Genomic DNA, 25,680 nt, shown 5'->3' with positions numbered 1-25,680 from the left:
GTAGGCCAGTTAGCCCCTTGGGCCTGCTCCACCATTCAGTAAGATCATGGCTGATCTGTTTCTGTTTCAATTTCCACATTCCCATCCACCCCCGGTTAGCATTTATTCCCTTATCTAACAAGAATCTATCTACCTCTACCTTAAAAATATTCAATGACCCCGCCTCCACCACCTTCTGAGGCAGAGAATTCCAAAGTCGCACAACCCTCTGAGAGAAAAAAATTCTCCTCATCTCTGCCCTAAAAGGGCGACCCCTAATTTTAAAACAGTGACCACTAGTTCTGGACTCACCCACAAGAGGAAATAACTTCTCCATGTCCACCTTGTCAAGACCATTCAGGATCTTGTATACTTCAATCAAGTCATTCCTCACTCTTCTAAACTCCAGTGGAAACAAGCCCAGTCTGTCCAACCTTTCCTCATAAGACAACCCACTCATTCCAGATATCGATCTAGTAAACCTCCTCTGAACTGCCTCTTGTGCATTTACATACTTCATTAAATAAGGAGACCAGAACTGCACATAGTATTCATGATGTGGTCTCACCAATGTCCTGTATAACTGAAGCATTACATCCTTACTTTTATGTTCAATTCCTCTCCTAATAAAGGATAGCATTCCACTAGCCTTCTTAATCACTTGTTGTACCTGCATACAAACATTTTGTGACTCATGCACAAGAACACCTAGATCCCTCTGCACCTCGGAATTTTTCAGTTCTCCATTTATGTAATACTCTGCTTTTTGTTCTTCCCACTAAAGTGAAGAACATTTTCCCACATTATACTCCATCTGCCAGATTTTTGCCTGACCACACAACCTACCTATATCCATCTGCAACCTCCTTATGTCCTCTTCACAACATATTTTCCTACCTATCTTTATGTCATCTGCAAATTTAGCTACCAAGCCTTTGCTCTGCTCATCTAAGTAGTTGAGCTGAACTTTCCCCCTGTCGGGGGGGGAAGTTGAATGACGGGCATGCTCAGGTGTGCTTCCGATCGGCGCCCCCAATTGGGGGCACGACGCCATTTTACGTGGGCAGGCCAATTCAGTCCCAGCTGTATGCGCTCCCTGTGCAGGTGGGGAATCCCAAAATCGAGAGTGCGCTCTTTCATGCATGCGCAGGAAAGAGCGCACTCATCTCCCTGAGGCTAAGTGCAGCCTCAGGGAGATCGGCTGTAAATGTCAAAAAGCTAAAACTAGAAAAATAAAATTTCCCTAACGTGTCCGCTCATGTGACAATGAGTTGGGACATGTCCATAATTTTCACAAAAACGTTATTAAAATTAAAAAAATTTTTAATTTAATGTCAATTGGCCATCGACAGTTCGGTGGGCGTGCAGCTGATTTTACTGCACAACCGCCTTCCTGAAAATTTAAATGGGGCTCAGTGACATTGGGAGTTCCGTCCAACGTCACCGTGCGTCATTTTACATGTTGGCGAGCAGGCCCCGCCCCCGCTCGCCGATGCGTAAAATCCTGCCCATTGATAGAAATTATAAAGCGTTGAGGCCCCAGACCAGACCTCTGCGGGACTTCACTTGCTACATCCTGCCAATCAGGAAATGGCCTGTTTATGCATCCACTCTGTTTTCTGCCATACACTATGGGCTTTTATTTTCCATAATAATCTTTGATGTGGCACTTTATCAAATGCCCTCTGGAAATCCAAGTACAGTATGTCTACAGGGCTCCCCTTTATCCACTGCACATGTTACTCCTTCAAAGAACTCCAAAAATTGGTTAAACATGATTTTCCTTTCACAAAACTATGCTAACTCTTCCCAATTACTTTGAATTTTTCTAAGTACCCAGCACTAACCTCCTTAATGATTGATTCTAGCACCTTCCGCACAACAGACGTCAGGCTAACTGGCCTATAGTTTCCTGTTTCGTGCCTCCCTTCCTTCTTGAATCGGGGGTTATATTGACTACTTGTCCAGTCTGATGGAACTTTTCCAGAGTCTAGTGAATTTTGGAAAATTAACACCAACGCATCTACTACCTCATTAGCCACCTCTTTTAAGACATTAGGATGTCATCCATCAGCACTGGAGACTTGTCAGCCCACCGCTCCATCAGTTTGCTCAGTACTGTTTCCCCAGTGATTATAATTTCACCAAGTTCCTCTCTCCCTTCCACTTCCTGATTTATAGCTATGACTGGAATGATTTTTGTATCCTCTGTAGTGAACACAGAAGCAAAACATTTGTCCATTTCATTCGTCATTTCCTTATTATCTAATATTAACTCCCCATTGTCACTCTCTAGAGGACCAACACTCACTTTACTTACTCTTTCCCTTTTTAAATACTCTTGTTATCTATTTTTACATTTCTAGCTGGCTTCCCCTCATACTCTAATTTCTTTCTCCTGATTAACCTTTGCTCATTCTCTGCTGTTCTTTATATTCTGACCAGTCATCTGACCTGCCACTCATCTTCGCACAGTTATATACTTTTTCCTTAAGTTTGATGCTTTCCTTAAGTTTTAGTTAACCAAGGATGATGGGTCCTCCCCTCAGAATATTTCTTTATAGTAGGAATATAGTTAGGCCGGGATTTTCCATGCCCGCTGGCATCTGACATGTTTGGTGGCGTAGGCGCACAATATGGCGCAATCAGTTTCACAGCGGCATGAAACCAGCTCTCGATCGTCCACTCAGCCTGCGATGGAGGGCCACATTCTCTGCCATTGGACGTCAGGAACCTCATTGTAATACATCAGCATATCATTGTTAGGCCTGCCTGCCAGAATTGTGCTTCACAACAGCACATAAGCAAGCTGCACTTCACTGACGATTTCAAGGTCTATTTGCCGACCTTGCTTCGGGCAGCGCTCGCAGTCATCAGCACCAGGCTTCACAGGCAGCGCCACATCGCTTGTAGGAGGGCTCATGGCAGGTCTCTACCTACCAGATCAGTCATATGTGGGTGACTTTTCAATGGCTCCAGCGCTGGGGCTTGCTTGGTGAAGGGGGAGAAGTGGCCTCAGGCAAGGGAAGAGGCTGCAGGATGAGGGCTGTATTGGGGAAGGGGGGTAACCCAGGGTGTGTGTGTGGGGGCACATGTTGATCTGTGCAAGTGACCCACTTTTCTCTCTTTCAAACTGGATGTAAAACTGTGACTGTCAGTGAGAAAGGTAATGGGGCCAAGCAGACAGGAGTGAAGGAGCCTCAGACTTTGCAATTGTCAAACAAGTTTGAGATGCTCAAAACATGCGTGGTTGAAAGTGAGGTCTGCAAGGTGGGTAAGCAGACTGGCCATAGCGCCATGGTACAGGAAGCCATTCAAGCAGGGAGAGCAAATAGGCATGTAGCAGTAGTAGGGGAAAGATTAATGAGAGAGATTGACACTGTTCTCTGCAGCAAAGAGCGAGAGTCCAGAAGGCTCTGTTGCCCGCCTGATGCCAGGGTTCGGGACATCTGCTCAGGGCTGGAGAGGAACTTACAGTGAGAGGGGAAGGATCCAATTGTCGTGGTCCATGTAGGTACCAACTTTGGCCTCTTTGTCTCCTTATCAAGGGTGGCAGTCGACCTCGCATAGAGGGTTTGCAACCAGATTGCATCAGACATCATTGAAGGACAGGGGTCTTAATCCATGAGGAGAGAGAGAATAGAAGGGGCCTGTGTGCTGGGCCCTGCTGAGTGTTATCCATGTGAAACATCAGCAGTTCGAACAGCCTCTGCAGGGTCCATGCAGGGAAGATGTTTACCTTGGCCGGGGTGTCCACAATGACGGGTCACAGCCTCACACTCAGATATCACTTATGATGTCTGCCGCATCATATCCCTGCAATGACCTCTGCATGTGGCCCAGCGACATCCTGGTCCCTGTCAACTCCATCCTCTTCCCCGTCCTCATCGTCGGAGGACATATCCCAATCCGCCAGTCCCTCAGCCAAGACATCCCCCTTTGTAGCACGAGGCTGTGCAGGGAGCAGCAGACAACGATGATCCGGGGCATCCAATAGCAGGAAACCTGCGATTGCTGCAAAGCACAATGGTCTTGCAGCCTGGCTTTTGGGATCCCATGCGGAATTGGGCAAATTGGTGTGCTCTCCTGTACACCTCCTGGGTGCGCTTGTACGTTGCTGACTGGGAGATGCTGCACAGGTCCCCTGTGGAGTCCTGGAAGACAGCACTCACCAGCATGGGAATGCTTCCAAGTCCTTATGGCACAGAAGCTGCCAGATGTGAGCAACCACAATCCGGGGCATTGTAAGGCACCTCAGGGATTTCCTTTCACTCATCTGTAGATAGCTGCACTGCCTGTGATATACCCGTGGCCGGGCCGTTGATCACCCCTGCAGTGGGCCCTGTTCACCAGCATCCTGACCCCCTTGAGGCCCTGCTGCCTCTTGCTGCTCAGGCTGTTGCTCCTCCTGGCCCTGTGCCTATCTGCTATGGGCCTTCCCCTTCCTCATCTGGACCACAACCACTAGAAAGGCAGAGTTGCCCAGAGACTGCATCATCCAGGCCTCAGTGGATAAATCAAAGTAATAAATCCTAGAGCCACCAAGCCATTGCTAAGCCCTGTGCCTGGCTTCCGTCTAGACATGGTATCCCCACCCCACCCCTTCCAGGTGAAGAACATCCTGGAGGACCAGAGTTGGGGATTCCTCCCAATCATACATGACCATGCATGGACACAATGCTCTTTGACCAAGATGGTGAGAGCCATGTGCGAGAACCACCCCCTCTGACACTATTCAGGTTGCCTCCACTAACCTGGAGTCTTTATCGAGAGACCATTGCCTTGGCAGCATAGAAAGACTAACCACATGAGACCTTGTCAGCCATGACCATTCAGCTGGGAGGATGGAGGTTTGGAGTCAGGAGTTGGCAGCCTTCCACAAGCCGTGCCCATTGGAAGCATCCACCTCCCTCCCTCCCTTCAATCCCTGCCTCTGACAGCAGCGGCCTCCTGATTATTAGGGTGTCCCTTTGGCTGGTCAATTGTGCTGACCTTGAACTCCAACCACCCAAAAAGACCTTCCTCCCACTGTGAGGTATCGCAATTTTACATATTTTTTCATTCATTCACGGGATGTGGGCTTCGCTGGCTGGGCCAGCATTTATTGCCCATCTTTAGTTGTCCTTGAGAAGGTGGTGGTGAGCTGCCTTCTTGAACCGCTGCGGTCCATGTGGTGTAGGTACACCCACAGTGCTGTTAGGGAGGGAGTTCCAGGATTTTGACCCAGCGACAGTGAAGGAACGGCAATATATTTCTAAGTCAAGATGATGTGTGGCTTGGAGGGGAACTTCCAGGTGTTGGTGTTCCCATGTATCAGCTGCCCTTGTTCTTCTAGATGGTAGCGGTCATGGGTTTGGAAGGTGCTGTCTAAGGAGACTTGTTGAATTCCTGCAGTGCATCTTGTAGATTATACACACTGCTGCTACTGTACATCAGTGGTGGAGAGAGTGAATGTTTGTGGATGTAGTGCCAATCAAGCAGGCTGCTTTGTCCTGGGCGGTGTCAAGCTTCTTGAGTGTTGTTGGAGCTGCACCCATCCAGGCAAATGGGAAGTATTCCATCACACTCCTGACTTGTGCCTTGTAGATGGTCGACAGGCTTTGGGGAGTCAGGAGGTGAGTTACTCATCGCATAATTCCCAACCTCTGACCTGCTCTTGTAGCCACAGTATTATATGGCTAGTCCAGTTCAGTTTCTGGTCAATGGTAACCCCCAGGATATTGATAGTGGGGGATTCAGTGATGGTAATGCCATTGAACATCAAGGGGCGATGGTTGGATTCTCTTTTGTTGGAGATGGTCATTGCCTGGCACTTGTGTGACATGAATGTTACTTGCCACTTGTCAGCCCAAGCCTGGATATTGTCCAGTTCTTGCTGCATTTGGACATGGACTGTTTCTAAGCATCTGAGGAGTCGTGAATGGTGCTGAACATTGTGTAATCAACAGTCGACATCCCCACTTCTGACCTTATGGTGGAAGGAAGGTCATTGATGAAGCAGCTGAAGAAGGTTGGGCCTAGGACACTACCCTGAGGAACTCCTGCAGTGATGTCCTGGAGCTGAGATGATTGACCTCCAACAACCACAACCATCTTCCTTTGTGCTAGGTATGACTCCAACCAGTAGAGAGCTTTATTCCGAATTCCCACTGACTCAAATTTAGCTAAGGCTCCTTGATGCCACACTCGGTCAAATGCTGCCTTGATGTCAAGGGCCGTCACTCTCACCTCACCTCTGGAGTTCAGCTCTTTTGTCCATGTTTGAACCAAGGCTGTAATGAGGTCAGGAGCTGAGTGGCCCTGGCAGAACCCAAACTGGGCATCAGCGAGTAGGTTATTGCTAAGCAAATGCCGCTTGATAGCACTGTTGATGACCCCTTCCATTACTTTACTGATGATCAAGAGTAGACTGATGGGGCGGTAATTGGCCAGGTTGGATTTGTCCTGCTTTTTGTGTACAGGACATACCTGGGCAATTTTCCCCATAGCTGGGTAGATGCCAGTGTTGTAGCTGTACTGGAACAGCTTGGCTAGGGGCACGGCAAGTTCTGGAGCACAATTCTTCAGTGCTATTGCTGGAATATTGTCAAGGCCCATAGCCTTTGCAGTATCCAGTGCCTTCAGCTGTTTCTTGATGTCACATGGAGTGAATGGAATTGGCTGAAGACTGGCATCTGTGATGCTGGGGACCTCCGGAGGAGGCCAAGATGGATCATCCACTTGGCACTTCCGGCTGAAGATTATAGAAAATGCTTCAGCCTTGTCTTTTGCACTGATGTGCTGGGCTCCTCCATCACTGAGAATGGGGATATATGTAGAGCCTCCTCCTCCAGTGAGTTGTTTAATTGTCTACCACCATTCACGACTGGATGTTGCAGGACCTCAATGCTTAGATCTGATCCGTTGGTTGTGGGATCATTTAGCTCTGTCTATTACTTGCTGCTTATGATGTTTGGCACACAAGTAGTCCTGTGTTATAGCTTCACCAGGTTGACACCTCACTTTTTTAGGTATGCCTGGTGCTGCTCCTGGCATGTCCTCCTGCACTCTTCATTGAACCAGGGTTGATCCCCTAGCTTGATGGTAATGGTAGAGTGGAGGATATGCTGGGCCATGAGGTTACAGATTGTGTTCAAGTACAATTCTGCTGCTGCTGATGGCCCACAGCGCCTCATGGATGCCCAGTCTTGAGTTGCTAGATAAGTTCAAAATCTATCCCATTTACCACGATGGTAGTGCCACACAGCACGATGGAGGGTATCCTCAATGTGAAGGTGGGACTTCGTCTCCACAAGAACTGTACTGTGGTCACTCCTTCCGATACTGTCATGGACAGATGCATCTGCGGCAGGCAGGTTGGTGAGGATGAGGTGAAGTATGTTTTTCTCTCTTGTTGGTTCCCTCACCACCTGCTCCAGACACAGTCTAGCAGCTATGTCCTTTAGGACTCAACCAGCTCGGTCTGTAGTGCTCCTATGTGTTACATAGTTGAGAAATGAAAATGGTGCATGTAACATACAAGACTTGCTCCACAACCTTCTACCCTCTCCCTGTCACCCATCAACTTCCTCTCCATCACCCTCAACCCACCCAATATAACTATTCCTCTCTCCCATGTCACCCTTGAACATGCGCCCATTACCCTATTACCATCCACCTCCTCATGCCTTCCCTCCCCTTTGAGCCTACACCATTTACCGCCCCCATGCCTACCCTGACCTTGACCCCTCCCATTATCTGGGTCACCTGTTTCATCCGTTTCCGTGATACCCCCTCCCCATGAAACCTACAGCTACCCTGGACCCGCCGCCCCTCCGCATCCCAGCACCCTCTCTCACTGTGACTGTTCCCTCCACTGTCAGTACCCTCAGTTCAGCCCCCAGGACCCCACTGTTGACAGAACCAATTCTGCCCACTAGGACTATCTCTCTCCCACCATCTTTGCCCAGAAACACCCCTCCCCCATCCAGCCACAGGACCCCCAGACCCAACAAGGAAAACCCTTCCCTCCATCCCACGTTGCTACACCCTCACATTCTCTCACTGCCTCCCTCCCTGCCCCGGACAGTCTCTTCCCTCCACAGACAGCCTACCTCCCTTCCACCCTTTGCATGCCTCCCATGTCCAGCCTTCAGGCTGTCCTCCCGGCTGAGAGTTGTGAGCAGTCTCCAAAGCAGCGTCAACTCACCTCGCAGTCATGGAAGAAGTCAAGCTCACCAGGTGCACGGCACTTATATACAGTCGCAAGTGTGAATGTTCAAATTTCTGACTGGCGGGGAGCTTAATTTAAGGGGAGAAATTAATTCCAGCGAGCTGGCCTTTTAATAGACGTATGGGACATGTTACTACACGTGTAAAGGCTTCCTGACATTGCTCATTGGGAAACTGGGCTCACCACTAAAGTCCCAAGAACAGAATTCCTACAGTTCATCCCACTGTCGGGAAACTGATTTTTGGCCTCTTGCCAAATTAATCTCCCCCCACCCGCCAAGCTCCTCGCTGCTGTGGGACCGGAAGGTTCCGTCCATTGTTTCAAGTTGAGATGAGCTTTCATCATGAACATGTTCACCTTGTCCTCACTGACCTACATTGGTTCCTGGTTAAGCAACACCTTGATTTTAAAATTCTGTTTTCAAATGCGCCCATGGCTTCACCCTCCTGCCACCACCCGTCCCCTCCATCCCCCCACTCATCTCTGTAATCCCACCCAGCCCTACAACCTTTCAGGATCTCTGTGCCCATTTAATTCTGATGTCCGGAGGATCCCTGATCTTATTCGTTCCACCACTGGGTGGCTGTGCCTTCAGCTGCCAAGGATTTAAACTCTGGAATAAAAACAGAAACTGCTGGAAATACTCAGCAGGTCAGTTGGTGTGTGTGGAGATCTGGAATCTCTGGGAATTCCCTCTCCACCTCTCTATCTCTCAGCCCTCCAGTGAAATACTCCTTAAAACCTAGCTCTTTGACCAAGCTTTTGGTCATCTGCCCTAGTGTCTCCTTATGTGTCTCAGATTTTGTTTCATAATGCCCCCATGAAGCTCAACGGGTCATTAAGGGACTATATAAATACCTAGGCTGGGATTTCCCAGCCCCATCTCGGCCAGGCTGTCCCGCACCGGGTGCGGCCATTCAAACGTCCACCCGCTTCGGCGGGACAGGAAGATCCCGCCGGCTGGAGGGGCCAGAAAAAATTCTGGCCACCAAACGTTGACAGGTCAACAGGGTGAGATGGGAAGAGGCTCATGTAGAATATGAACACCAGCAGGGTCAGGCTGGGCCGAATGGCCTGTTTCTGCGATGTTCAAACAATGCCATTCAGCTTCGTTTTCGTTTTTAACTTTCGCTGAGTTTTCAGATGTTTTTGCACAATCTGAGGGCAGCAAGTTCAGCACCGACTGGGAGGAAATTATGACCAAATCTGGAACCAGTTTTGCAATGAAAGTTCAACACTAATCATTCCCACAACTTTTGGGAATGTAATACTGAGCGGTGGAACCTTCCTCTCTGAGGCCTCACTGTACTGTAATGAAGCAGAGACAGATTGTTTATAGAGCAAAACTCGGTTACATTAGGACAAAAATAAAAAACCCTGTTTCTTATGTTTTTAAAGATAAAGCTGATGTTGGGAATTTTTTCAAATCTTTCTTTGTCTGGGAGGAATTTCCAATTCTGTCTGAGTTTATCTGACTAGCACAGCCGGATGAGCTCTTACTGTGCGGGTTACACTGCGTTAAGGGCATGGAGCTTTGATTGGCGATTCTGATTCAGTGGTAAGAAATAATTCAATCATTTTCTTATTCAATAATAGGAAAACTTGCATTTATATAGCGCTTCTCACGACTTTAGGACATTCCAGGCTCTTCACAGCCGATGAAGTATCATTGAAATGTAGTCACCGTTATAATGAAGGAAACATGGCAGCTAAATTGTGTACAGCAAGATCCCATAAAGATCAATGAGATAAATAACTGAGTGACCGGTTTTAATGGTGTTGGCTGAGGGATCAATATTGGTCTTAGGACACTGGGGAAAGCTTCTCTACTCCTCTTCACATAATAACCATGGGACCTGAGAGGGCAGACGGGGACTCAGTTGGATGGCTCATCTGAAAGACAGCTTCTCCAACAAGACGGCACTGAGAACCTCAGTGAAGATTATGCATTAAAATCCTGGAGGGGAACTTGTACCTCCAAGCTTCTGACTCAGGAGGAAGACAGCTAACCACTGCTGGTAGTTGATAAAATTTGCCTCTGCAAGTTTCAGAAGTGTTCTGGCCTTAATATTGTACAATGCTTCTCACGAGAATACAAATGCATCAGTGTGTAGCAGACAACAGCAACAACTTGCATTTATGTAGCACCTTTAACATAATAAATGCCCCAAAGCACTTCACAGAAACTAATCAGCACAGCTGGCCAAAAGCTTGGCCACAGAGGTAGGTTTTAAGGAGCACCTTAAAGGAGGAGAGAGAGGTAGAGAGTCTTAGGAAGGGAATTCCAGTACTTAACTAAAGACACAGCCGCGATGGTGGAATGATTAAAATCAGGAATGCTCAGGAAACTAGAATTGGAGGGGCACAGATATCTTGGAAGGTTGGAAGAGATTACAGGGAGGTGGTGGCATTGTCACTGGACGAGTAATCCAGAGACCCAAGGTAATGCTCCAGGATTCGGGTTCGAATCTGGAACTAAAAGTTTAATGATGACCATGAAACCATTGTCAATTGACATAAAGACCAATCCCAACGTCCTTTAGGGAAAGATATCTGCCGTCATTACCTGGTCTGCCCTACATGTGACTCCAGATCCACAGCAATGTGGTTGACTCTTAACTGCCCTCTGAAATGACCTAGCAAGTCACTCAGTTCTCAAGGGCAATTAGGGATGGGCAATAAATGTTGGCCTAGCCAGCGACGCCCCCATCCCATGAACAAATTAAAATAAACAAGGATAGGGAGGAACAAGACCGCAGGGATTTGAAAACAAGGTTGTGAATTTTAAAATTGAGGCATTGCCAGACCAGGAGCCAATGTAGGCCAGTGAGTACAGGGGCGATGGATGAACATAGTTGATAATGACTGTCCCAAGCTGCGATCATTACAGAGCCTGGATGAAGCCAAGGATCTCCTTCTCCGCACTGCACCCCATGGTAGATTTACCCATTCAGCCAACATGGAGCTCAGTTCAAAGAGTTTAAAACCAGGATAACATAAAACAGAATGAAAAAACAAAAACAAAAATACCTGGAAAAACTCAGCAGGTCTGGCAGCATCTGTGGAGAGGAACACAGTTAACGTTTCGAGTCCGAATGACCCTTCAACAGAACTAAGTAAAAATAGGTGAAATATAAGCTGGTTTAAGGGAGGGGGCGGGACAGGTAGAGCTGGATAGAGGGCCAGTGATAGGTGGAGATAACCAAAAGATGTCATAGACAAAAGGACAAAGAGGTGTTGAAGGTGGTAATATTATCTAAAGGAACGTGCTAATTAAGGGTAGAAAGCAGGACGAGCAAGGTACAGATAGCCCTAGTGGGGGTGGGGTGGGGGGAAGGGATTGAAATAGGCTAAAAGGTAGAGATAAAACAATGGATGGAAATACACTTAAAAATAATGGAAGTAGGTGGGAAAAGAAAGCCTAAAAGAAAGCCAAGAAAGTGAGTGGGATCTGTATGCTGCATCATTCCTGGGTTTATTCCTTCAAGTTTAATAGGCGATTTCATTGGGCTGTTAAAGGGTTCGACAGGGTCAATGAAGAGAAATTATTTCCCCTGGAGGAGAGAGCACAGAAATAGGGGGCATAACCTTAAAATTAGAATTAAACCATTCAGGGGTGATCTCAGGAAGCGCATCTTCACATAAAGTATAGTGGAAAATTCTGGAACTCTCTCCCAATTGAAAATTTCACAACTGAAATCGAGAGATCTTTGTTAGCCAGGGGATATGGAACCAAGGTAGGTCAATGGAGTTGGATCACAGATCAGCCGTGATCTAATTGAATGGTGGGATAGGCTCGGGGGGCTGAATAGCCTCCTATGATCTTGACAGCCGCTGTCAATTCAAAACTTCCTTGGAGAATATCAGTAAAGGAAAGAAATTTCAAAGTTGGCTGAAAAGTACAAATGGGTGGGAAGGACCCGTATAATGTTTACAACTATCAGCACAAAGCTGTAGACTTCTACTCTGAGACTCCTTCACATTAACTGCAAAAAGCTGAGGAGGCTGAAAACCTAAACTACTCTCAGTAATGAGACAGTGTAGGTATCCAACAGGGACGTCATATAAAGCAAATAAAGATTTCAGGCATCATTTCCTTGTGGGTTCATTCACCACTCTATGGAACTGAGGCACACAGGCCTGGAGGACCCCATTGTCCCACCTAGGGAACAGTGGAGAGCTCCCCCAACCCCTCCAATTAGCCTCCACTCCTCCAACCTAGAAACGGAGAGAGTTAGTGGACATTACTGCCCGAGACAGTAAACCAAGAAGAGGGGCAGGAAGGGCGAGGCTGGACAGAGGGTCAAGGTGGCACCAGGATCGCTGTGACCAGTTCTCTCACCATCACACAGGCCCCCACGACTTGTCATCTTGTTCACACCCACATGATGCTGGAAGACTGTACGTCGGAAACCTCGCAGATTGTCACTCCCTTAGGGAGGAGAGGGAATGCAGAGAATGTTCTGATTTAGGGGTGGGCAACTTTGCAGATATAGGGTCATACCCAAATTTTAGGAATTTTTCTCGTATTCACTCTTGGGTGTGAGTGTTGGATTTGTTCTTGTGAAGGTGGTGGTGTGCCACCTTCTTGAATCGCTGCAGTCTGTGTGGTGTAAATACACCCACAGTTCTTTATTCTATAGTAGTTTGACACAACTAAGTGGCTGACTAGGCCATTTCAGAGGGCAATTAAGAGACAACCAGACCCAAATCTCCACTGCGCGTATCCTAACTTGCACCTGTCATCCCTGTGTTTGCTGACCCACATGGGTTCCAGGTCCAGTAATGCCTCGATTTTAAAATTCTCATCCTTGTTTTCAAACGCCTCCATGGACTTGCCCCTCCTATCTCACTAATCTCCTTCAGCCCCAGAACTCACTCAGATCTCTGCACTCCTTCAATTTTGGCCTCTTGAGTATCCCCAATTATAATCACTCCACCATCGGCAGCGGCTGTCCGTTGACTGGACCCTAAGTTCTGGGATTCCCTATCTAAACCTCCCCAACCTCCCTTCCTTTCTCTCTTCCTTTAAGACATTCCTTAGAACCTGCCTCTTTGAACAAACTTTTGACCATTTGACCAAAATATCTTCTTATGTTGTTCAGTGTCAATTTTTTTTTTGCTAATTTTCCTTAAAGCACTTTGGGAAGTTTTATTATGCTAAAGGCACTATGTAAATGAAATCTGTCATTGTTATTTATGTGGCATTGAAAACCTTAACCCCATTGATTCTAAAGAGATTCCAGTTCTTGTCAATATATTTGTTTTAATTGGCTATGGCTAGTGGTCAATGGCTGAATGATGGTGTAGGGAAGGAATTAAGTATTATGGCCTGGAGATTTGTGCTTGGATGAAACCCAGAAATTACATCTGAAGCTGTGCATATTTCACTAATGCCAAGTTACACACAATCTCATTTGAAAATCTTAAACTTCAAATGGGGGTAAACTGGCAGAACTCACTGTAAACAAAGAACTACATTGAATCTACATCATTGAAACAGGCCCTTCTAGCCTTTATTCTCCACTCGAGCCTCTTCCCATCCTTCTTCATCTCACTAAATCAACAAAACCCTCTATTCCTTTCTCTGTTATATGTATATCCAGGTTCCCCTTAAATCCATTCACCTCAGCCACTCCTTGTGGTAGTGAATCCCACATTCTCACCACTCTTTGAAGTAGAGAAGTTTCTTCTGAATTGCCTATTGGATTTCTGGGTGACTATCTTATATTGTCAGCCTCTAGATATGCTCTTCCCCACAAGAGGAAACCTTCCCTCTATGTCCACTCTATCAAAACTTTTAATTATTTTAAAGTCCTCTGTTAGATCATCCCTCAGCCTTCTCTTTTCTAGAGAAAAGGGCCCCAGCCTTTTCATTCTGTCCTGATAGTTATAACCTCACAGTTCTGGAATCATCCTTGGAAATCTTTCTTGCACCAGTACCTGTGCCTCCTTTTAACAGCATGGAGACCAAAACAGTCCACAGTACTCCAGGTGCAATCAAACTAATGTTTGATGTAAGTTGAGAATAATTCACTACTTTTCAATTCTATTCCTCTAGCAATAAACCCTAGAGTTTGGTTTGCTTTTTTTTCTTAATGGCCTTTTAAGCTGAGTTGCAACTTTTACTGATTTTTCCTCTGAGACCCCTTTGCTCCTCTGCCTCATTTAGATTCTTATTTTCTACCCAAAATGTAATTCCTCACACTTACCCCATGTTGAAATTAATTTGCTAATTATAAGCCCATTATACCTGGAAGTTTGTTAATGTTTTCCTGTAATTGGTTGCCGTCCTCCTCAGTGTTAATTAACCCCCAAAAGCTGGTGTCACCTGTAAGTTTAGAAATTGGGTTTTTGATTCTAAAGTGCAAATCATTGATGTAAATTGCGAACAGCAATGTCCCACACTGATCCTCATGGGATACCACATCCCACCTTCTGCCACTCTGAATGACTCACTGTAACCCCCTACTTTACCTCCCACTCCGCTTTCTGTTTTTGAAGCCAGCTAGCAATCCATTCTGCTACTTGTCCCCTGGCTCCACATTCTCTGACTTTATTCGTGAGTTGATGTCAGTCAGAGGCTGATGAAATGTTGAATCACACCAGGGATATTTCCACATTGAGTCTCAAGTTTCAACTCATTCCATCACCATTCAGGTCCATCAGGCAATGGCTCACTAAAGATAAAAGCAAAATACTGCAGATCTGAAATAAAAACAAAAAGTGCTGGAAAAACTCAGCAGCCCTGTCAGCATCAGTGGAGTTAACAGAGTTCAATGTGACTCTTCTTTGGACCATTTCAGATCCTGCTACCAGGGGAGCTCTTTAATTTTAAATAAGATTTATATTGATCCCATAAAAATACATTCAGGAAAACAGATAACACAGGTAACACAAAATACCTCTCAGAGAACTGCAATTAAAATTAAAGTGCCCAAAATATTGCAAGAAAAGGACGGGAATAATGATTTTGTTTTGTACTGCAGCTGAAAACCTGGCAGTCTTTTTGAGACATCTTCACCCAAGCTCAGTTGGAGAATGCTCATGCTTGAAATGTCCCAAACCATTTGATAATAGCTTTATAAAATAGAGAATGATACCAAGTCACAAAAGGAGATATTAAGTCAGGTAACCAAAAACTAGGTCAACGAGGTAGATTTAACGGAGTGTCTTTAAGGAGGAGAGTGAGGTAGAGAGCAGAGATTTGAGGAGGGAATTCCAGACCTTGGGGCCTAGGTAACTGAAGGTACAGCCATAAAAGGAGGGGCAATTAAAATGAGGGATGAACAAGAGGTCAGAATTAGAGGAGGACAGGCATCTCAGAGGGGCTGGAGGAGGTTTCAGAGATAGCCAGGGGTGAGACCATGAAGGGAGTTGGAAACAAGGATGAGACATTTAAAATCAAGACGTTGCCTATCTGGGAGTCAATGTAGGGCAGCGAGAACAGGGGTGACAGGGGAGCATAGCGCGAATTAAGACCTGGGCAGCAGATTTTTGTATGATGTCAAGCTTACGGAGGAAGCATGTATTGCAGTAAGGATGGTGGAATAGTGGTAATGTCACTGGGTTAGTAATCCAAAGCCTTAGATCAATGCTCTGGGGACATGGGTTCAAATCCTACCACAACAGCTGGTAGAATTTACATTCAATTCATAGATTTGGAATATGAATCTTGTCTCAGTAATGGTGCCCATGCCAACCATCATTGATTTCATAAAAACCCATCACTAACATCCTTATCTGGTCTAGCATATGTGTGGCTCCAGACCCACAGAAATGTGGTTGATTCCTGCCTGCCCTCTACACTGGCCTAGCAAGTCATTTGCTCAACTCAAGGGCAATTAGAGATGGGCAACAAATGCAGGCTTTGCTAGTGCTGCAGACAGGATTGAAAAAAAAATGTAGGAGAGCAATGGAATAGTCAAGTCTAGAGGAAGTGAAGGCATGAATGAGGGTTTCAGCTACAGATGAGCTAAGACAGGGGTGATGTTACAGAGGTGGAAATAGGGATCTTAGTGATGGCATGGTTCTAAGGTTAGAAGCTCACCTCATGATCAAGGTTGACAACTTACTGGCTTAACCTCAGGCTGTCGCCAGGGAGAGTGATAGAGTCAGTCGCTAGGAAATGGAGTTTGGAACGGAGACTGAAAACAATGGCTTTAATCTTCCCTGTATTTAATTGGAGGAGATTTATGCTCATCCAGTGGAGGTTGGATAATCAGTCTGATAATTTAGCAACAGTGGAGGAATCGAGAGGTGGTGATAAGGCAGAGCTGGGTATCATCAGCGTACAAAAGAATATTGGCTAACATGGAGACCAGGAGAGGAAGTTGGGTGATCAAGCAGGAATAAAATCAAGGGAACAGGAGGTGGGTCTCATGGACACGCTGAATTCAGAGAGGGCATGAGGAGGGAAACTAGAGAAAGATACACGTTCAGGGCACGGGTTGGGGTGGGGGTTAGTTTGGACCGGTGGGCTAGTGGAAGGGAGGGACACAGCAGAGATAACTGATCAGATGGTCTCGATCTTAGTGAGAAGAAGCCCATGAGCTCCTCAAGTTTGTTTTTGGAGGTGAGAATGAGGGGAACTTGGAGGAGATGGTTTATGAAAATGATTTGCTGTAGAGAAAGGAAGTCGGAGTTATCTTTGCATTCCAGGGTGATCCTGGAATAATGAGCGGTTTTGGCAGGACAGGACCCAATGGTGTTTGATGTGGTTCAGCCAGATCTGGTGGTGGGTGGCTAAACCAGTTGTCCATAATATCCTTCCAAGTCTGTGTCCCTTGGATTAAGTGAGTGGAGATGAGGGCCACACCAAAGGGAACAGCCATGGTGAGAGTTTTATTGGGGAATAGGACATTGAAGGTGGAGGTGAGGGTGGGGTTGAGCAAATCAGTAGCTAAACAGAATGGGAGCCTTTACCTTTGTAAGAGACGAAACATTTTTAGAAAAATTTCTCAATTGCTAAACATTCACCACACAACTAAAAAACCTCCAGAACTGTAACAAAACAGTAATAACTCTAAAAGCAATTGGAGAATATTTTGATATAAACATGCAACCTACAAATGATAGATTGTCAGGAGACCTCGCAGTCAATGGAAATCTAACACTCAAACCACTTCCTGATCCAGCATCAATAACATTTACTTTTACCGACACACTCTTGTGTTATAAGAAAGCCTAGGCGTTTGTAACTTCCACTGGTTGCAAACACGTTAGAAATGCACCAAAGAAAATCTTTTTCACTTAACAGAATGCATTCTGGCTGGATTTTACAGGGTGGGGGCACATCAAATATGACGGATGGCTGGCCCACCACCTCCCCACCCAATTCTGACCCGCTCCCATAAACAGTAGGCAGGAAACCAGCAGCATGCCCGCCATTTTAAAAATGTAGTTAACAGGCAATTGAACTTGTTAACAAGCCAATTGACCTGAATATTACACTGCCCACGCCATAATGTGGTTGGCATAGGCAAGTGGGTAGAAGCGGGGCGGCTTTTTTAAAAATCCAATTGATTAAAATGTGAGAAGGAAGGGGCTGGTATATCAGTCAGGGTGTGCCCTGTGCGCACACCCTGGACCATCTGCAAACTTCTTAACCAGGCCTCTAACACTGAAGTATAAATCATTGATGTATACCACAAGCTGCAAGGGACCCAGTCCTGGAACCTCACTGGAAACAGTCGTCCAGTCACAAAACAACCATCGAGCATAACTCCTTTGCTCCCTGCTACTGAACCAATTTTGGAATCAGCCTCAGGACATCGCTGCAGGAGTTCCTCAGGGTCGTGTCCTTGGCCCAACCATCTTCAGCTGCGTCATCAATGGCCTTTCTTCCATCATAAGGTCAGAAGTGGGGATGCTCGCTGATGATTGCACAATGTTCAGCACCATTCACAACTCCTCAGACACTGAAGCAGTCCATGTCCAAATATAGCAAGACCTGGACAATATTCAGCCTTGGGTTGATAAAGTGGCAAGTAACATTCGTGCCACATAAGTGCCAGGCAATGACCATCTCCAACAAAACAGAATCCAATCATTTTCCCTTAACATTTAATGGCATTACCATCACTGAACCTTCCACTATCAACATCCTGGGAGTTAACATTGACCAGAAACAATATAATTACAACAAAAATTGCTGGAAAAACTCAGCAGGTCTGACAGCATCTGTGGAGAGGAAGATAGGGTTAACATTTCGAGTCCGTATGACTCTTCATCAGAACCGTTCTGATGAAGAGTCATACGGACTCGAAATGTTAACTCTGTCTTCCTCTCCACAGTTGCAGTCAGACCTACTGAGTTTTTCCAGCAATTTTTGTTTTTGTTTCAGACTTCCAGCATCCGCAGTACTTTGCTTTTAACAATATAATTACTATGGCTACAAGAGCAGATCAGAAGCTCGGAATCCTGCGATGAGTAACTCACTTCCTGACTCCCCAAAGCCTGTCCACCATCTACAAGGCACAAGTCAGGAGTGCGATGGAATACTCTCCACTTGCCTGGATGAGTGCAGCTCCAACAACACTGAAGAAGCTTGATACCATCCAGGACAAAGCAGCCCGCTTGATTGGCACCCCATCCACAAATATTCACTCCCTCCACCACCGACGCACAGTAACAGCAGTGTGTACCATGTACAAGATACACTGCAGGAACTCACCAAGGCTCTTTAGAGAGGACATTCCAAACCCATGACCACTACCATCTAGAAGGACAAGGGCAGCAGACACATGGGAACACCACCACCTAGAAGTTCCCCTCCAAGTCACTCACCATCCTGACTTGGAAATATATCACCGTTCCTTCACTGTCGCTGGGTCAAAACCCTGGAACTCCCTCCCTAACAGCACTGTGAGTGTACCTACACCACATGGACTGCAGTGGTTCAAGAAGGCAGCTCACCACCACCTTCTCAAGGGCAATTAGGAATGAGCAATAAATGCTGGCCCAGCCGGCGATGCCCACATCCCGTGACTGAATAAAAAATAAATAGCTAAATAAAAATTTTTAAAAACATTTCCCTGAGAACATCTGACCTTTTGCCTTGGGATGTTTTATTGTGATTTACTTTCCACTTACAGGGATTTCCAGTCCCTGACTTAGCTGCGCTGGGTGTTATTCTGCTAAGTGAAGCTGCAGCTTGATTGATTTTGGGCGCTTGACCTGAATGGTTGATGTGAAACCCATTTGTTTAGACCCAATGACAAACAGCAACTCTTCCCTTGAACACACTGTTGGTCAACATGACAAGAGCATTCCACCAATGATACAGAATCAGGTTGAAACATCTGATCAAAGTCCACAACATCAAATAGACCAAGTTCAGGACAGGTCAAGGAAACACAATATGTTACCGTGTGAAAGCAAGTGCTCTCTGTGAGGAGATAACATTGAAGCCAATTCTGCTTCCTTACTGCAAAATATTGTCTTTAACTCTCAAAAGAAATGTACCCAGCAAGTAACGTTTGTACCTGATCAACAAACCTGTTGTGCCTTAAGCCCTGAGATTTGCACACTCACATACAGGCACACACTCACAGAAACACACACACACAGTTACTCACATACACACATACACGTTCACACGTTCACACACACATTCGCTCACACTTGCTCATATACACTCACACACACTGTCACACATACTTACACACACACACACTCACACAGACACACTCATACATACTCACACACATACATATACACACACACTCTCTTTCACACTCACACCCACACACTAACAGGCACACACACACAGATGCACACACACACCTACACTTACTTACATTCACACTCTCACACACACTCACACACACCCAGGCAGACACACTCACACAAACACACTCAAGGACACACACATACACACAGCCTCACACACACACATACTCACGCTTACACCCAATTTTAATCACTCTCACTCATACACATTCACACACTTACACACACACACTCACTCACACACACTTACACAAACACACTTATATACACACACACATTTTTCTGCTGGGCAAGGGTGGGTTCACAGGCTCAAAGTGAGTAGATGGAGCTAAGATGCAGATCAGCCTGGATCTAATTGAACAGTGGAACCGGCTTGGCGGGGGGAGGGCTGAATGGTCTCCTCCTTTTCCAATGACACAAAGTTTTAAAGATTGCTGCACAGGGTAATTCTAATTCTTACATAAAATGGATACATCAGCTTCAAACACATCCTCTTTTCATTACTCAAAGAACAACAGTGCGTTAACCACACAGAAAGTGAATGCAACGTTCTCAATTTGCACTTTTACCCACTGGACAGGGGATGGGGTTGGTGCAGTTGCTTTCCATTAGGCCCCGCCTCCCTCGGTCACAGGTCAGTGGAGTGAAATCCCTGGGGAAAATCTGAAATGGAATCTGGGCAGGCTCCATAGGGACAGGAGGAGGCCATTCAGCCTCTCGAGTCTGCTCTGTCATTCATTTGGATCGTGGCTGAAGTTCTCCATTTACCCATTTTGGTCCCATAACCCTTATTACTCTTATCCAACCAAAATCTATCAATCACAGTTTTCACATTTTCAATTGACAGTCTCAGTTGTCTTATGGGAGAGATTTCCAGATTTCCACTCCCCTTTGTGTGAAGAACTGCTTCCTGCCATCACCCCTGAACAGCCTGGCTCTCATTTTAAGGTTCTACCCCATCTTGTCCTGGACTCCCTCACCTCAGAGGAAGTATTTTTTTCTATATCAACCTTATCGAATCCTTTCATCACTGGAAGCTACATATATTAATACACAGGGCCCTGTTCTTTGCAGACAGGAGGAACGTGTATACACATTGCACCTGTTTCAGCTATTCACTGGTTCATTCCCCAGGGCAATATCTTGACCAATCAGAGTCAGGCTGCCTGGTTTAAATTTCAAACAATGCTTGGCAGTAAACTGTCAGTCACAATCAACTGGTGCATTTTCCATGGCAACACCTCTACCAATCAAAGTCCGCTTGCCAACCAATCAGCACCCTGTTGTTTCCCCTGGCATTGGTATTTTCCTGCAAATTGCCCTGATGAGTGCAAGACAAAAAGCTTCAACAAAAAAATGTCTTTTTTCAACAATCTCTGTACTACTTTTCATCATCTTAAACACCTCAATTAGATTACTCCTTAATCTTTGACACTCAAGGGAACAGTAACCCTTCCTATGCAGCCTTCCCCAATAATTTTTTTTTAAATGATTTAACCCTTTCAGCCCCGGTATCACTCTGGTGAAGACCAACATATCCTTTCTGAGCTGCAGTACCTAGAACCAAGAATAGGCTCCCAACCCCTGATCACTAACTGTTAACCCCACCCCCCCACCCCCGTTCGAAGGTGCAGGCTTCAGGTGGACAGGGTCCTGATGCCTCCTGATTGAGTTAGTCTGCTAACACTCACTTGTCTAAGCTCACATGTGAAGAGTTTAATTTTAAACAACATTTTGGGCAGAATTTTACAGGCACCCAACCCGATTGGGCGTAAAACCATGCAAGAAGACATTGGGCAAGCGTCCCGATATCGCGCACTCGCGCAATATTTCACTCGGCGGGCACATGCAAAAGCCAGAAGCGCGTCCACCAACAATTCAAGAGGGCAATGAAGCCCCATAAAACTGCGCAATTGTCTCCAATATTGTCTCCAAGGGCGGGATGAGGTTTCCGTTATTAAATGAAATAAAATTAAAAATCTGTGGACAGCATTTTCATCAGCTAAAAGTTCAGGTGCCCGATTGTGATGCTCGAACGTTTTATTTCTGATTTTCAAAACTCACCCACGCCCGAGGAAACATCATCATCGCCCCCCACCCCCAACTCCCACCCCCAACTCCCACCCCGGAGCGCTGAGCTTTTCAGCGCGTGTTTCACACTGGCTGACCGCTAACTGGCCAGCGTTAAATCACAGTCGGGGGCCGGACGTGGCCGGCAGTTTGTTTCCCTGAAAATTCAGGTCGCCGTGTGCCCCCGGTGAGAACCACCGCTTTCAGTGTGGGGGGTGGGGGGGGTGAGGAGAAGTGTTGGAACAGAGTCGGTGGGGTGGAGAGAGGCGCAGAAAGGAAGGAGGATTCTTCAGTTGTGGGCAGAAAGTTGCTAACAGGGCTGCGTAGCTGTAAGTGATACTCAGAGACCGTTCCCGAGGACAGGACACAAGCTGTCGAGTAGGAGTCATGTTACTGAGCCTCTGTGAATGGAAACTTGTCTCGATGGGTCTGAGCTGCAGATGAATGTTTTATGCAGATTTGGTTTTGGAATCTAGTTCACCAGGAAGTGAAGGGAGCAACAGAAGAAACAACAGCTTCTCTGGCTGTTTGTGGAGAGGACTAGGGGGTGGGGCTGGGGTTGGGGGTGGGCAGGAAATACGTTGTTTCACATCTGTCAAATTGCAGCTTTCATTCCTCAAAACTGTATTGCCGCCATCTGATGCCCTCACTGTGCCGAGTTACAGTCTGATAGGGTCAAGCTCTCGATCATTGCATGTGTCATGTTGCCTGCACACAGGTCAGCAGGCTAAATGTTGAGTAAGTATCAAAGCTGTGAGCAGTTAGTATTTGGACTGAGTTTGTGTGAATTTGAGATGTTTTGAAAGATTATTGTTCAATTCTGTTTTGTCTTCTGCTTCCTTTCAATTTCCTCTCTCCCCCTCAAGATGGACTTTCCTCGTCCCCTGCTTCCAGGCCTCCCCTCTGTGGGGACTCTGCATGATCCTCGACACCAGGACTGGATTTTAATGCCCTCCCCACACCTCCCATCAAAAGTGTGGTGGCAGTCAGGGAGGGGGGCATTAAATCAGGTGGGATGCAGGGGATGGGCTGCTGTGCCCACCACCTGCCTCCACTGATATTTTGAGTTAATTGTGGCCTATTAATGGCTATTTAAGGACCTCCTCCCACTGCAGCTGGTATTTTACCTGTGCCCAATACAGAGCTGCCCAGCAGAACAGGCCACCTCCACTCGAACTCTCACCTGGCTACCCGATCGCGGACCCCTCCCTGTCTAATTGGTCCCAGCAAGGAAGGCCCACTCACATTCCAGTCAAACCTCCCCCATGGCTCCTCATCAGGGACTGGCTGCAGTCCCAGCAGTGGCCAAAGCTCTCGGTGGCGCTACTGGGACCGGAGAGCTGCCGGTTCTGACTGGTTGGTAGCTCTTGGAGGTGGGACATCCTTCCTCAGCAGGGGGCAGTCCATGATCTCAGGCAACTAATTGCATGACAACCACAAAATGCAGTCATGGCTTTCCAGGAGTGGCAGAGACAGGCTTGCCCTGACTTCCCAGCCATAGGTCAGGGTCAGCACCTCCACATATAATCCAGCCCTAGGTCTTCGTGGTTCACTTCACCATGAAGTGTGTCACATCTACATCGAATGACAAAGAATTTACAGCTTAGAAACAGGCCATTCAACCTAACTGGCCTAAGCCAATGTTTATGCTCTGCCTGAGCATCCTCCCACCCCCACTCTTCACCTCAGCCCATCAACATATCCTCTATTCCATCGATAGTATTCACCCTACCCACTCCCTGTAGAAGTAAGTTTCACATTCTGACTGCTCTCTGTATCTCCTGAATTCCTTATTGGATTTATTAGTGACTGTCTTAATTTTATGGCCTTAGTTTTGGGCTTCCCCACACGTGGGAAACATCTCCTCTACATCTACCCTATCAAACCCCTTCATAATTTTAAAGACCTCCATAAGGTCACTCTTCTTTATTCTGAAGAACGGAGTGCTAGGCTTTTTGACCTCTCCTCCTATTTATACTCTTTCAGCCTAATTAGTCTTTTCTACACCTTTCCTGTGTCTCAATGTCTTTTTATAATATGGAAGTTAGTACCAGATTGATGCCACATTCTGACCCCCACACCCAAAGACCACATATTCACACAGCAATAGGAGTCAGAAACCTAAGCTGACATCCTATCTCTGTAACCTCCACCAGTCTACAGAGCCTCTGAAATATCTTTGCATCTCCAGTTTTGGCCTCTTGCACATCCCCGATTTTAATCACTCCACCATTGACGGCCATGCCATCAGCTGCCTGGATCCTCAGCTCTTGGAATTTGCTCCCTAAACCTCTATGCCTCTCTCTCTCTTTCCGCTATTAAGACGCTCCTTAAAACCACCTATTTAACCAAGCTTTTGGTCACCTGTTCTAGTATCTCATGATGTTGCTCGGTGTCAAATTTCATTTGATAACTCACCTGTGAAGCACCTTGGGGTGTTTTACTATGTCAGAGGTGGTATATAAATGCAAGGTGCTGTTGTGTTGTCGATTAATTCTGCTCCCTAAGCCATGGGTACTGAGGCTAACTTTGGCACCATCACTGCTGCTCCAGCTGAAGTTAGCTGGCTCAACACAGGCTATGAATTGAACCAGAATCCTGCTTTTCCCTATGACTTAGCTCCATGCGATGGGCAGGATCCCGACTGAGTGGTATTTAGCAGAATGATGCCTGGGCTTAAAGGGCTAAATTATGATCACAGTTTGCAGGTATTTTATTTGTGTTCCCTTCAATTTGGAAGGTTAAGAGGTGATCTACTCGAGGTGTTTAGGGTGATTACAGGGTGTCTAGAGAAACAATCTCCTCCAGTGGGGGCAGAGTCCAGGACAAGGGGGCAGAACCTTAAACTGAGAGCCAGGCCATTCAGGGTGATGTCAGGAAGCAATTCTTCGCACAGAAAGAGGTGAAATCTGGAAACTCTCAGCCCCAAAAAGCTGCGGAGCCACTAAAAATTTCAAAACGGAGAACGATAGCTTTTTAATAAAAGCAAAATACCGCGGCAGCTGGAAATCTGAAATAAAAACAGAAGGAGCTAGAAAAACTCTGCAGGTCTGGCAGCAGAAGAGTCAAATTGGACTTGAAATGTTAACAATGATAGAATTGTGTTAGGTAAAGTTATTAAAGGGTTGGAACAAAGGTGGATGGAAGGAGTTAAGATTCAGATCAGCCATGATCTAACTGAATGGCGGAACAGGCTTGAAGGACCGAATGGCCTCCTCCTGTTCCTATTTACTCATCGACCATGATATTCTTCACGCAAAGATTTTTTTCACCATTCCACATGAATTGGGTTGAAGCACACCATTGGAGGTACATGTCATATTGTGACAAACAATGATTTGAAGAGTCATTTGGTAGTACAGAACTTGAATATTGCTGAAAAAAGAGACAATTTTTGTCAACGTTTTTCATGACTCGTTAGGACAGATGCACAAGAATACCAATTGTAAAGGGAACAGCAATTTATACTGTATGAGAAGAGAATGCTGATTGATTGGCAAGTGGGCTCTGATTGGTAGAGGTGTTGCCATGAAGAATGCACCAGGGAACAGTTAACTGCCAAGCTTTTGTTTAACTTCAAACCAGGCAGGTCGACACTGGTTGGGCACTGTTGTGGTTTGGCCAAGTCGCCTATTTGTAATAGAGTTGATCTGCAGACAACTTTCTAAGTGGAAACATTAGGTTTA

The 25,680-nt window shown here is 46.2% G+C and overlaps 1 protein-coding gene across 6 annotated transcripts in view; it reads left to right on the top strand.

The window, feature by feature from the left end:
* Positions 1-25,680, top strand: part of LOC144688352 (DENN domain-containing protein 3-like) — a 145,033-nt gene that overhangs the window by 8,983 nt on the left and 110,370 nt on the right. The window contains exon 1 of one of the 6 annotated variants that reach the window (XM_078554807.1): positions 22,601-22,732. The exons of 4 other annotated variants lie outside the window; for them this stretch is intronic. The gene's annotated coding sequence lies outside the window, so the exon portion shown is untranslated. Of the gene's footprint in view, positions 1-22,600; positions 22,733-25,680 lie in introns of those variants that run through there. One more of the 6 variants, XM_078554805.1, reaches the window with a different exon arrangement.

This window comes from Cetorhinus maximus, chromosome 13 (assembly GCF_964194155.1).
Source record: "Cetorhinus maximus chromosome 13, sCetMax3.hap1.1, whole genome shotgun sequence".
Classification (NCBI taxonomy): domain Eukaryota; kingdom Metazoa; phylum Chordata; class Chondrichthyes; order Lamniformes; family Cetorhinidae; genus Cetorhinus; species Cetorhinus maximus.
This window is presented reverse-complemented; position numbering and strand designations above follow the sequence as displayed.